Raw genomic sequence first — 10,924 nt, forward strand, 5'->3', positions numbered from 1 at the left:
AAGCTGCTCCCTCCCTCCCAGCCTTGGCCCTAGCATGGGAAATTCCTAAGTTGGAGGAGTCTGGAGCTCTCTGGCTTTGACTTTGGTTATCATAACTGATGGCTCTCCAGACAGAGGCCAGCCCCACCCATGACCTGGTTATTCATCTAACGTGGTTTGTGTCAGCCTGGTGGGAACGTGTGCTGGCAGCTTCAGCAGCCTCCACAGTCAGTTCTAGGGTTCACAGGACCTGCTTGGTGAGGAAGATGGTGGCACGAGGCAGAAACAGCAACGTCTTTGTGGTTGTGAGGCCTGAGATCACACGTTCCTATCAGCTGTGTAACATTGGGCAGGTCCCTTCATTTCTCTGAGCCCCAACTTTCTCATCCTTAAAATAGAACAAGTACCTGCCTCTTTAGGGTGTTGTACAAATTAAACATTGTCTGATAAAGTCCTTTGTTAACCTGTGTGCTACATGAGTGTAGGGTATGACTACTGTAAGTTTCATTACTGTCAGGGTTAGGAAAGAACTAGATCAGTCCCTTGTAGGAATTACTTTTCTAGCCGTGGACGTGGGTTTGCATTAACAGAGCCATGCACTTGTCTTCAGAACATGTATGGGTCTCAACCCTGAGGCTGTACCCTTGTAGGAAGGCTGGCCTTCATCACAGGGCCCCCCAGCCTGGGAGGACCCAGGAAGCTATTTTTGAGAGACTTGGGTCTGCAGGTCTGACTCCAGGACAAGTCGAGGTTAATAAAGTTAGAATGACAAGCAACTTCCCAGAGGGCAGCTGAGGCCTCACAGGAGACCTGTGTCGGAACGTCCACTTTAATGAAAATATTTGCCTGCCTGTAGCCTGATTTCTTTTACACATGGTCTAATTTCTTATAGCTGACCTAAGTGACTCTCACACACCACCCTGCAAGGCAAGGCAAGGCAAGAGTTTTTAATTTGAAGTTTCGACCATTAGGGAAATTCATGGATGGGCTTCAGGGCGTCTATGAGTCCCTGAAATTGCCAAAGTTGTGTGTCCCTGCACGTCTAATATTATCCTGGTGGCACCAAGAATTGCCACCTGGAAACACAAGCTATTCGTGCCAAAGGAATGGGCCTCATGGACTAAACTCCCTTACAAATCTCACTCTATGAGACAGCTTCTGGCCTGGAAGAGTCATCGAGGCACCTCTAGACGATGTGAGAATCTCATTGAGTTTTCTTTCTCTTTCTCTAGAAAAGGGCTATTAACAAATTGGAGACTTTCATAGAAGACTTTCATACTCAGCCGAGTAGCAGCCATGAACTTTAGCCCAAGGAGAATGCATCGACTGCATTTTCACCTTTGTTACTATTGGAGTCTCAAAACATCCTTGGGAAGGACATGAGGCAAGTAACATAACTATTCCAATTTCACTGATAAGAAAAAGAAGGTGCATAAAATTTAAATGATTTGCCCAGAGGATGTAGCTAGTTTTTACTTGAACCAGCTCTAAAACCCTAATTCCCAGCCAAAGTCTTTTTCCATTGGAAGGAAAAGGTGAAATTTTTCATTTCCCAAGTTAATTATCCCAGTAGGTCAAGAGACCCTTCAGGAGACCTAAAGTCAACTTGTGAAGATTCACAGTGTTAATTTCTCCTTGTCTGAACTTCCACAGTGATGAATGGAGCCACAGCCAGTCGTGCTAAGCTGATTAAATAAGCACTTTGCTAGCCACCCACCATGATGCCAACTCTACCCCCTTTTTTAGTATTCCTGTCGTGTGTAGTCCACTCCCACATGGAATCAGGCTTGACCCCTGTGACAACAGAATACTGCAGAGGTGACAGTGCATGAATGCCAAGGCTTGGTCATTAACGGTACTGTAGCTTCTGTCTTTCTCTCCTGGCCAGATGGCTCCTTCTGTGGGAAGTTGGCTACCATGTTCCAAGGATGTTCAAGCAGCTCCATGGAGAGGTCCATGTTGAGAGGAACTGAGGCCTCCCACCAGCAGCCAGGGCAATTCTCCAGCCATGTAGGGGCGCCACCATGGCAGTAAATCCTCCATCGTCTGTCAGTCCCACCCATGACAATGGCCACAGCTGACATCTGATTGCAACCTCAACAGAGACTCTCAGACAGAGTTCTTGGCCAAGGCACTCTCAAATTCCAAATCTAAAGGAACTGTGAGTAATCGTAAATGACTGTTGTTTTAAGCCACTAAGTTTTGGAGTGATTTGTCACACAGCATTCGATAACTAATACAACTCACAACCACCCCCCAAAACTCTGCCAGCACCCGCATCAGTGCCTCTGCAGGACACCCCTTTCTGTAAATATGGGATAGGCTGGGGCATAAGTGACCGTCGAGAGTGGGCACAGACTCTGAACCATCTGACATAAGTTACTGGTTCCTAGTCCCGAGCATCAAATCCCTGCTACACTGGGAAGGGTTCACAAATGGCAGGAAGAGAAATGGTAGAAAAATTCCTTCAGACACTACCTGGAGTCCACGCTAGCACTACCACCCCTCTTTCTTAGAAGTGGAACCCCCAATTTTTAACTGGGCCTATGGTCATCCAGAATAAAAACTGTTCCAGCCTCTTCGCTGAGCCTAGTTTCTGGCCACTGGGATGTATGTGACATGCCACATGGCAGCTGCCAAGACACTTCCTCAAAAGGCAGCATGGATGCATCCTTGGTCTCATCTTCTCCCTCCTCCCTCTGGGTTCCTGAAGGCCCAACAGAGCCTTGGTCCACAAGATGGAAGATCTGAGCCAAGGGTGACAGAGAGCAAGCAGATGCCGCCTGGGCTCCTGGCAGGTGGACACACTATACCAGCCCTGGTGTCCCCCATTAGAACACTCTATCTTCTTTATCTTGGCCTTTTCTGTGTTTCGCAGTCAAATTTGATGCCAACTAGCACACTGCACTGTGAGGACTGAATTACACAGGCCAGCGGCTTGATCCTAGGGCCCAGAGCCTCTCACTGCAAAATGCTGCGTAGTTGCCAGTTATTCAGGACAACTAAGCATTTGCATTGGACACAAGGCAGATGACTATGCATCCATTCACTCCAAAGATCACAATAGCCACATTAATAATAATAATTAACATTTATGAAAAGCCTGCGCTATATCAAGCACTGTGCTAGCATTCTGCGTGGATAAACACATTTAATCTTTGCACAATTAACACATTTCAATCTACAACTACCCCATGAGGTTGGGTTACCATTATTTACGTTTGGCGGACAGGAAACAAAAGGAACAGAGAGATGCCGTCACTGGCCTCAGATAACAAAGCCAGTCAGTGCTTTGGAGGGAGTCCTGCCACCACCAGCTCTCTCTCCAAAGGGAGGCCCTTACCAGGTCCCAAACCTGAGTCTACCCACATTTGGGCACAGCGGATGAACTGTGTGACTTCCATGTGTTTGAGTAACAGGCTTGGCCTTGGCAGGTTGATTTGTTTGGGCTGAAAGAGAACAAAGAAAGGCCTTCTGCCCAGGTGCCTGGAGAGGTGAGCAGGGGTCACTGGTCTGCAAGAGGCTCTCCAGCAGGAGCTGAAGAACTCACTTTCTGGGAGACAAAGGGAGGGCTGGCTTGGCCTGGGAGGCAGGGGGCACTCTCCACGGCCCAGAGGGAGCGCCATGCAGTCAGTCCAGAGAAGCTTTGAGATCTGGGGCCACCTGGGCAGCCCAGGGTCTGCAGCAGCCTCCTGCCGGTCACCACAGCTGGAACCTGGGGGCTGTGGAGGGCTCTGAGGTGGAGGATGGTCCCATGTGTCTGGGTGAGCAGCGGACACCACGGGAGCAGCTGTCTGACCTGAGCCAGTCACACAAAGGAGCCAATTTCCAGCTGTGTGGGAGCCCCTGAGTCCGGGCACACTTGGCAAGGAGCCCTCGGAGGCCAGCATCCTAGCCTGAGATGGCAGGGGGCAAAGCTGGTGAAATGTAGGTCGTCAGTGGTGGTGAGACCCACTCTCACCCAGAGGCCAGCAAGGTCAGCAAGCAAGACTCTCCACTGTAGTTGGTTCATTTGGACTTCACTGCCGGTGTTCCCTGTGGAGAAGAGTGGTATTTTCAACATAATTTTTTTTTTTTTTTTTGAGACTGAGTCTCCCTCTGTCACCCAGGCTGGAGTGCAGTGGTGCAATCTTGGCTCACTGTGACCTCCACCTCCTGGGTTCAAGGGATTCTCCTGCCTCAGCCTCCCGAGTAGCTGGAACTACAGGTGTGCGCCACCATACCTGGCTAATTTTTGTATTTTTATAGAGATGAGCTTTCACCACGTTGGCCAGGCTGGTCTCGAACTCCTGACCTCAAGTGATCCTCCCGCCTCGGCCTCCCAAAGTGCTGGGATTACAGGCGTGAGCCACCAAACCCAGCTCGTAAATATATAAATACGATGAATTCATTGACTAGTAGAGAAGCAGGGCCCACGAATGTCTCCAAATTCTGTTTTTAACTGCACGAAGACTGCTGGAGTTTTATGTCTCAGATATATTAGCAGATGTGTGCTTTTCCAAATAACCATTTTTATGGAAATCTTAATATTGTCTGAAAGTCAGCATGATTGTCCTGTGAATGAGATGTTTACTCGCTTGGCAGAAGGAGGCACAATGAATCCACTGCTTGAGGTCCTTTTCTATGACTGCAGCAACTATGGGCTTTGAGGACCTTGAGCTGGACTTAGATGACCTTCTCAGTGGTATGCTGGCATCGGCCTTCCTAATAGAAAACAAAAGGAGAGAAAAACAAAAGAAAAGAAAATCCCAACCCATAGAGTCTGTCGATCTCCGTGGTGTAAGTGTTTCCACCATGGCCAACGTCAAACACCCAAGCTGCCATCACTGAACATGGAGTTGGGAAGAGAAGGGCCAAACCCCTTCCCATCCATTTCTAGTGAGTAGGTGTGACATTCTCCATCAGGCACCACTAACTCTGGCTAACACCGGTTACTCTATGGGGCAGGGCCTCTAGGAGGGCCAGAGGATGCAGCACCAGGAGTTGACAAACCCACACCCTCCATCCTGGACACGGTTTCTTCTGTGGCATTGGGCAGGCACTTCCACAAATCGAAACTGACTTTTTCCCACCCAAATGACAAGTTCCCGGGGTAAGCGAGATGGTTTATTTCCCCTGTACCTCATCCCTCCGTCCCCCATCAACAGCGCCTGGCTCACATGGCAGTTCTGAGCAACTGGAGAGACGTGGACAGAATGAATTGCAAGAGGATGTGGGGGGTCCTAGCTCCATGTTGGGTGGGACTACCCCGCGTTTCCATGCTCCTGGAATCCCATCCTGAAGCTGAGCTCCACGCCCCCGCTTCTAGAGCACTTTCACAGACCGCAGCCTCAAGGAGTTCTACTGATTCAGTAACCGGCAGAGGCTGTCTGGGGAGCACGGCGGAAGTTAAACGTCATGAAGAGAGCATCCAAGGCCCCCAGACTCGGGGGTCAGGAGTCTCACACCACCATGCTGCCGGCTCAGGCATAATTTATTAGGCTTCATACATATCAGAGGAGGCCGCAGCTGCTAGCACTCCAGGCCAGCCCTGCAAACATTTCTTCAATTATTCAGTCACCAGGCGCAGGGAGCTAGTCCACTGCTTCAAAGTTACATTGTTATAAAGTATCAATTACGGCAAGGTTTAGGGCTGAGCTCCCAGGCCTGGACACTACGACCCGCAACCCTGACCACCCCAGTCTTTCTCTCTCTCTCTCTCTCTCCAGTTGTCTCTTTCTCTCCTCTCTCTCTGTCCACTCTCTCTGTCTCTGTCCCCATCTTTCTTCTCCCCTTCTCCAGCTCTTTCTCTCTCCTCTTTTGTCTTTTCCCCATCTCTCCCTCCCTCCGGCCTTGTATCCTTCCTTGTCTCTCCCCTTTGCCTCCCCTCCTCTTCCCTCCCCATCTGGGTGGGTGGTCAGGCTTTGGTTAAGGCTGGGCCATCCAGAGAGGAGGGGAAGCCTGGTCGAGCACCCAGCACTGAGCAGACCAGACAGACTTGGCGAAGGAGGTGGGAGCAGGGAGCAGGAGGGAGGATGCAGGGATGCCCCTGCTGTAACAAAGCATCCCAAACCCGAGACTTCAATAACGGAGTTTTATCCTATGCTGCTGGAGACTGATCTCCGAGATCAAGGTGTGGGCAGGGCCAGGCTCCCTCTGAGAGTGCTAGGGAAGGGCCTGTCCCCCGACCCTGTGCTCTCCCTCGGCGGATGGGGCGGGGGCTCCCTGGATTGTGGCTGGGTCTCTCCACACTCTCCGTGGTGCTCTCCCTCTGTGCGGGTCTGTCTCTATGTCCCAGTTCCCCCTTTTTGTAAGGACAGCAGTCATATGGAGTTAGCACCCATCCTGCTGACCGCATTTCAACTTGATCACCTCTGGTCAGACCTATCTTCAAGGAAGGTTCCATTTGGCGGTGCCATGCGTTAGGGCTCAGCGGATGTTTTGAGGAACACCACCATTCCAGCACAACAGAAGGGCCTCCTGGATGGGAGGAGGAAGGAGCGGCTGGGGCGGGAGGGCCTGTGTCTCTGAGGCAGCTTGCAGCTATGGGGGTAGATGGCCCCGTGAGTGAACTTGGGACAGGGCCTTGCTGTGTCCTTGGTCCTCCTAGGAAAGGTTTCCTGGACTCTCCCGGGAGGTCTGCAGGGTCAGCCTCTCATGCCTGCCATACCTGGGCTTTTTTTTTTTTTTTTTTTTTTTTTTAGATGGAGTATTTCTCTGTCACCCAGGCTGGAGTGCAGTGGTGCGATCTCAGCTCACTGCAACCTCCACCTCCCTGGTTCAAGCAATTCCCTGCCTCAGCCTCCCGAGTAGCTGGGATTGCAGGCGAACGCCACCAAGCCCAGCTAATATTTTTGTGTTTTGTACTAGAGATGGGGTTTCACCATGTTGGCCATGAGAGGTAACAACGTACTAGCAGCCCTCGCTTGCTCTCGGCCTCGGCGTCCACTCCGGTGCGCTTGAGGAGCCCGTCAGCCCGCCGCTGCACTGAAGGAGCCCCTCTCTGGGCTGGCCAGGCCGGAGCCGGCTCCCTCTGCTTGCGGGGAGGTGTGGAGGGAGAGGCGCAGGCAGGAACCTGGGCTGCAAGCAGCGCTCAGGGGCCAGCGCGAGTTCTGGGTGGGCCCTCCACTCGGAGTGACCAGCTGGAACCGCCGGCCGGCAGTGAGGGGCTTAGCACCCCGGCCAGCAGCTGCAGAGGGTGCGCCAGATCCCCCAGGACTGCCGGCCGGCCTGCCCGTGCTGCGCTCAAACTCTCGCTGGGCCTCAGCTGCCTCCCCGAGGGGCAGGGCTGGGAACCTGCAGCCCGTTATGCCCGAGCCTCCCCCCTCCACCACTGTGGGCGGAACCTCCCCCACCAGCGCCACCCCCTGCTCTGCGGGCCTGGTCCCATCGACTGCCCAAGGGCTGAGAGGTGTGGGCACCCAGAGTGGGACTGGCGGGCAGCTCCACCCGCGGCCCCAGCACGGGATCCACTAGGCGAAGCCAGCTGACCTCCTGAGTTTAGTGGGGACTTGGAGAACTTTTACGTCCAGCTGGAGGATTGTAAATGCACCAATCAGCACTCTGTGTCTAGTTCAAGGATTGTAAATGCACCAATCAGCACTCTGTGTCTAGTTCAAGGATTGTAAATGCACCAATCAGCACTCTGTGTCTAGTTCAAGGATTGTAAATGCACCAATCAGCACTCTGTGTCTAGCTCAAGGTTTGTAAATGCACCAATCAGCACCCTATCAAAACAGACCAATCAGCTCTCTGTAAAATGGACCAATCAGCAGGATGAGGGTGGAGTCAGATAAGGGAATAAAAGCAGGCTGCCCCAGCCAGCGGCCACCCGCTTGGGTCCCCATGAGGTGGGAGCACGTGGAGGGAGGAGCCGGGCTGCAGGTGTGGAGCCTGCAGTGGCTGGAGCTCCTGTCCTGCAGAGTCAGGGATGGGATGTCTTCCCCTCCTTCCTGGCCTCAGGCACATTGGTGTCTCTCCAGTCCCACCACAGTCCTGGCTCCAGGTCTCGCCAACTCCTCCCCAGCAGCCTCAAGGGGCTCCTTCCGATGTCACGGCTTCTGCAGGGCGTCGCATCCTCCCAGCTCCTGCTGATCCCTCCCTGCTCCCACCTCCTGGGCTGCACTCCTCAGCCTGCTCTCTCAGGCCTCCAGGACCTGGGGAAGACATCCACAGTTTACAGGGCACTTCCTCAGAAACCTAATTAACAATGTCAGATGGGCGCTTTAGTTTTGTTTTACACTGGGGTGTAAACAACAAGCTGGGTGCGGTGGCTCATGCCTGGAATCCCAGCACTTTGGGAGACCGAGGCAGGCGGATTGCCTGAGGTCAGGAGTTTATCAGTCTGGCTGTGTCTGGAATTGGTGGGTTCTTAGTCTTGCTGACTTCAAGAAAAGCCGCGGACCCTCACAGTGAGTGTTACAGTTCTTAAAGATGGGGTGTCCAGAATTTGTTCCTTCTGATGTTGTGTCCGGAGTTTCTTCCTTCTGGTGGGTTCGTGCTCTCGCTGACTTCAGGAGTGAAGCTGCAGACCTTCGCGGTGAGTGTTACAACTCTTAAAGGCAGCGCATCCGGAGTTGTTCGTTCCTTCCAGTGGGTTCATGGTCTCGCTGGCTTCAGGAGTGAAGCTGCAGACCTTCGTGGTGTTACAGCTCATAAAGGCAGCGTGGACCCAAAGGGTGAGCAGCAGCAAGATTTATTGTGAAGAGTGATAGAAGGAAGCTTCCACAGCTGCGCCAGTGCCTCCCCTGCCGCTCAGGTCCGATTCCCGGAACCAGCTTCATGACTGCCCATCAGACCCCCGAAGCAGGTGCTCCTGAGTGCAGCCGATCTTTTCTCATGATTATTGTTAAGTAGAGGCACTGTGTTGAACAGCAGATCTCTGGAACCTATTCGTCGTGCATAACGGAAACTGTATTCTACCCCCGCTTCCCCTCCTCCAGTCCTAGAGACCCCCACCCTCCTCTCTGCTTCTATGAGCTTGACTGTTTCAGGTTCCTTGTAGATGGGAGACCATGCAGTGTCTGCCTTTCTCCTTACTTCACGTAACATAATGTCCTCTGGGTTCATCCCTGCTGTCACTAATGACAGGGTTTCCTCTTTTTCGTGGCTGAATAGTACTCCAGGGTGTGGTGATGGCCCGGACTCTTTATTCATTCGTTTGTTGATGGACATGGAGGTTGCTTCCACTACTTGGCTATTGTGAATAGTGCTGCAATGAACTTGGGGTGCAGACACCTCTTCAAAATACTGACTTCAATTTTTTTGGGTCAATACCCAGAACTGGGATGGCTGGGTGGTAGGTAGTTCTATTTTTAGATGTTTGAGGAAACTCCACAGCATTCCCCATGGTGGCTGCCCTGGCCCACATTCCCACCGACAGTGCCCACAAGGCACACCTGATCCCACTCTTCCGCACCCTTTCCCCATCTGGACCCTCTTCACACCCCTGATCTCTGCCAGAGGAGGGGACTGGATTGGGGGTCCGCCTTCCCCCACTCACTCTCTTTGTGACATTCAGCAACCACCTCAGCCTCCCACCCTGTTCTCCTTAGCAACACAAAGGCTTGGGCGAGAGAGTGGCAAACGCCATTTCCCATTCTACCTGTTTGGGTTCCTACGCTTTTCCCCGGCCCTGAGAGGCAGCACTGCCACCCTTTCCACTCCTGCAGGGAGATCTGCCACACGAAGCAGGACAGATGTGAAGCAAACAGGCAACAGGGTCACCTGCCCTCCCAGACAGCCTTCCACAGCAGGGAAGACGGAGGAGAGAGGGAAGGGCACACCCTGGAGGCTGGGGAAGGTCTCATTCCTGGTTGGCAAACTCCTCTTCACACCCACCCTGCAGGAGGCAGCTCTGCCAGCCCTGCCGGGGCCACTGCAGCTGCCATGGGGCCTTCGTTCCCAGGTCCTTGGCCGCCCCTCCTCTCTCCTGTCCTGCCCTGCCCCACCCATGCCTGGGGGACCCGCCTATGGCTCTAGTGGAGCTGCCTCGCTGGTTCTCTCACTCCCTTGAGAAAGATGCTGCCCATTCTCAGGCATCAAACCCCAGCCTCCAAGTCCTCTGTGGGGAAAGAGACAGAATTTGACTGGAAAAGTGATTTTCAAACACAGTATCTTGACCCACCAGTGATCCCTCCTGAGGTGGGGCTCAAGTGACCTGTGGCCAGTTAGGCTTAACGTGCAAGTGAGTTGTATGTTGTCTGGAGGTAACAGGGCACCCCTCCAATTTTATAATGTCACTGTCACCTGCCTTTCAGCACACCCCCAGAGGCAGGAGAGACTGTGTTGGTTTCTTCAGCATGCAGGAACCACTCACGGCCATGTCGACCCTCAGTGGGTGGACAGCGTTTCGTCATTCACAGTGACCCTGCTCACCTTCACAGTTTCTCTTCCTGGAAAAAGAGCACAGAGCTCCAGGCGTAGGCCATCACAGGTGACTAACCCACACGCACCCCAGGTGACAAGGAGTGATGGTAAGAACATTCAAGAACATTCTAGAACATTCTGGAGCATTCACAGGGTGGTGGGACATGCACCTTACTCTTTACATGCATTAGCTCTAAATCTTCACAACAGGCTTGGGAGTAGATTTAAATTTTATTATCATTTTCTGGGCAAGGATCAAAGTTCAGCAAAGCCAGGATGGGACTGGGATGCCCCTGAGACTCTAGGACGTGCCAGACATCCTCATGCAGCTCACACCCCACGCGGAGCAAGGGGCAGCCCTGCGTCTGGGTTCCCTTTGCCATTGCAGGAATCGCAGTGACGCGATCACAGGGATGAAGGAGGAGTCGTTGGAGGCCACCAGGGAGCAGGTGCTATTCTCCTGAGCAGTGTGATGGCTGCAGAGACAGAGGACAGTCTGCCCTTTAGCCTTCCCTGTTTTGAAGACTGAGAGGCTGAAGAGATACCAGGAACACACTTCAGTCAAAAGGACTCACGCAGAGGTCTGGGAGGACTCATT

At 52.8% G+C, this 10,924-nt stretch overlaps 1 long non-coding RNA gene across 1 annotated transcript; it reads right to left on the minus strand.

The window, feature by feature from the left end:
• Positions 1-3,054: 3,054 nt before the first annotated feature.
• Positions 3,055-10,464, minus strand: LOC129060527 (uncharacterized). Its single transcript, XR_008527337.1, has 3 exons — positions 10,336-10,464; positions 4,203-4,683; positions 3,055-4,014 (listed from the first exon to the last, which is right to left on the minus strand). It is a non-coding gene; the product is annotated as an uncharacterized LOC129060527 (long non-coding RNA).
• Positions 10,465-10,924: the final 460 nt, after the last annotated feature.

The sequence above is a fragment of the Pongo abelii genome, chromosome 6 (assembly GCF_028885655.2).
Source record: "Pongo abelii isolate AG06213 chromosome 6, NHGRI_mPonAbe1-v2.0_pri, whole genome shotgun sequence".
Lineage (NCBI taxonomy): Eukaryota > Metazoa > Chordata > Mammalia > Primates > Hominidae > Pongo > Pongo abelii.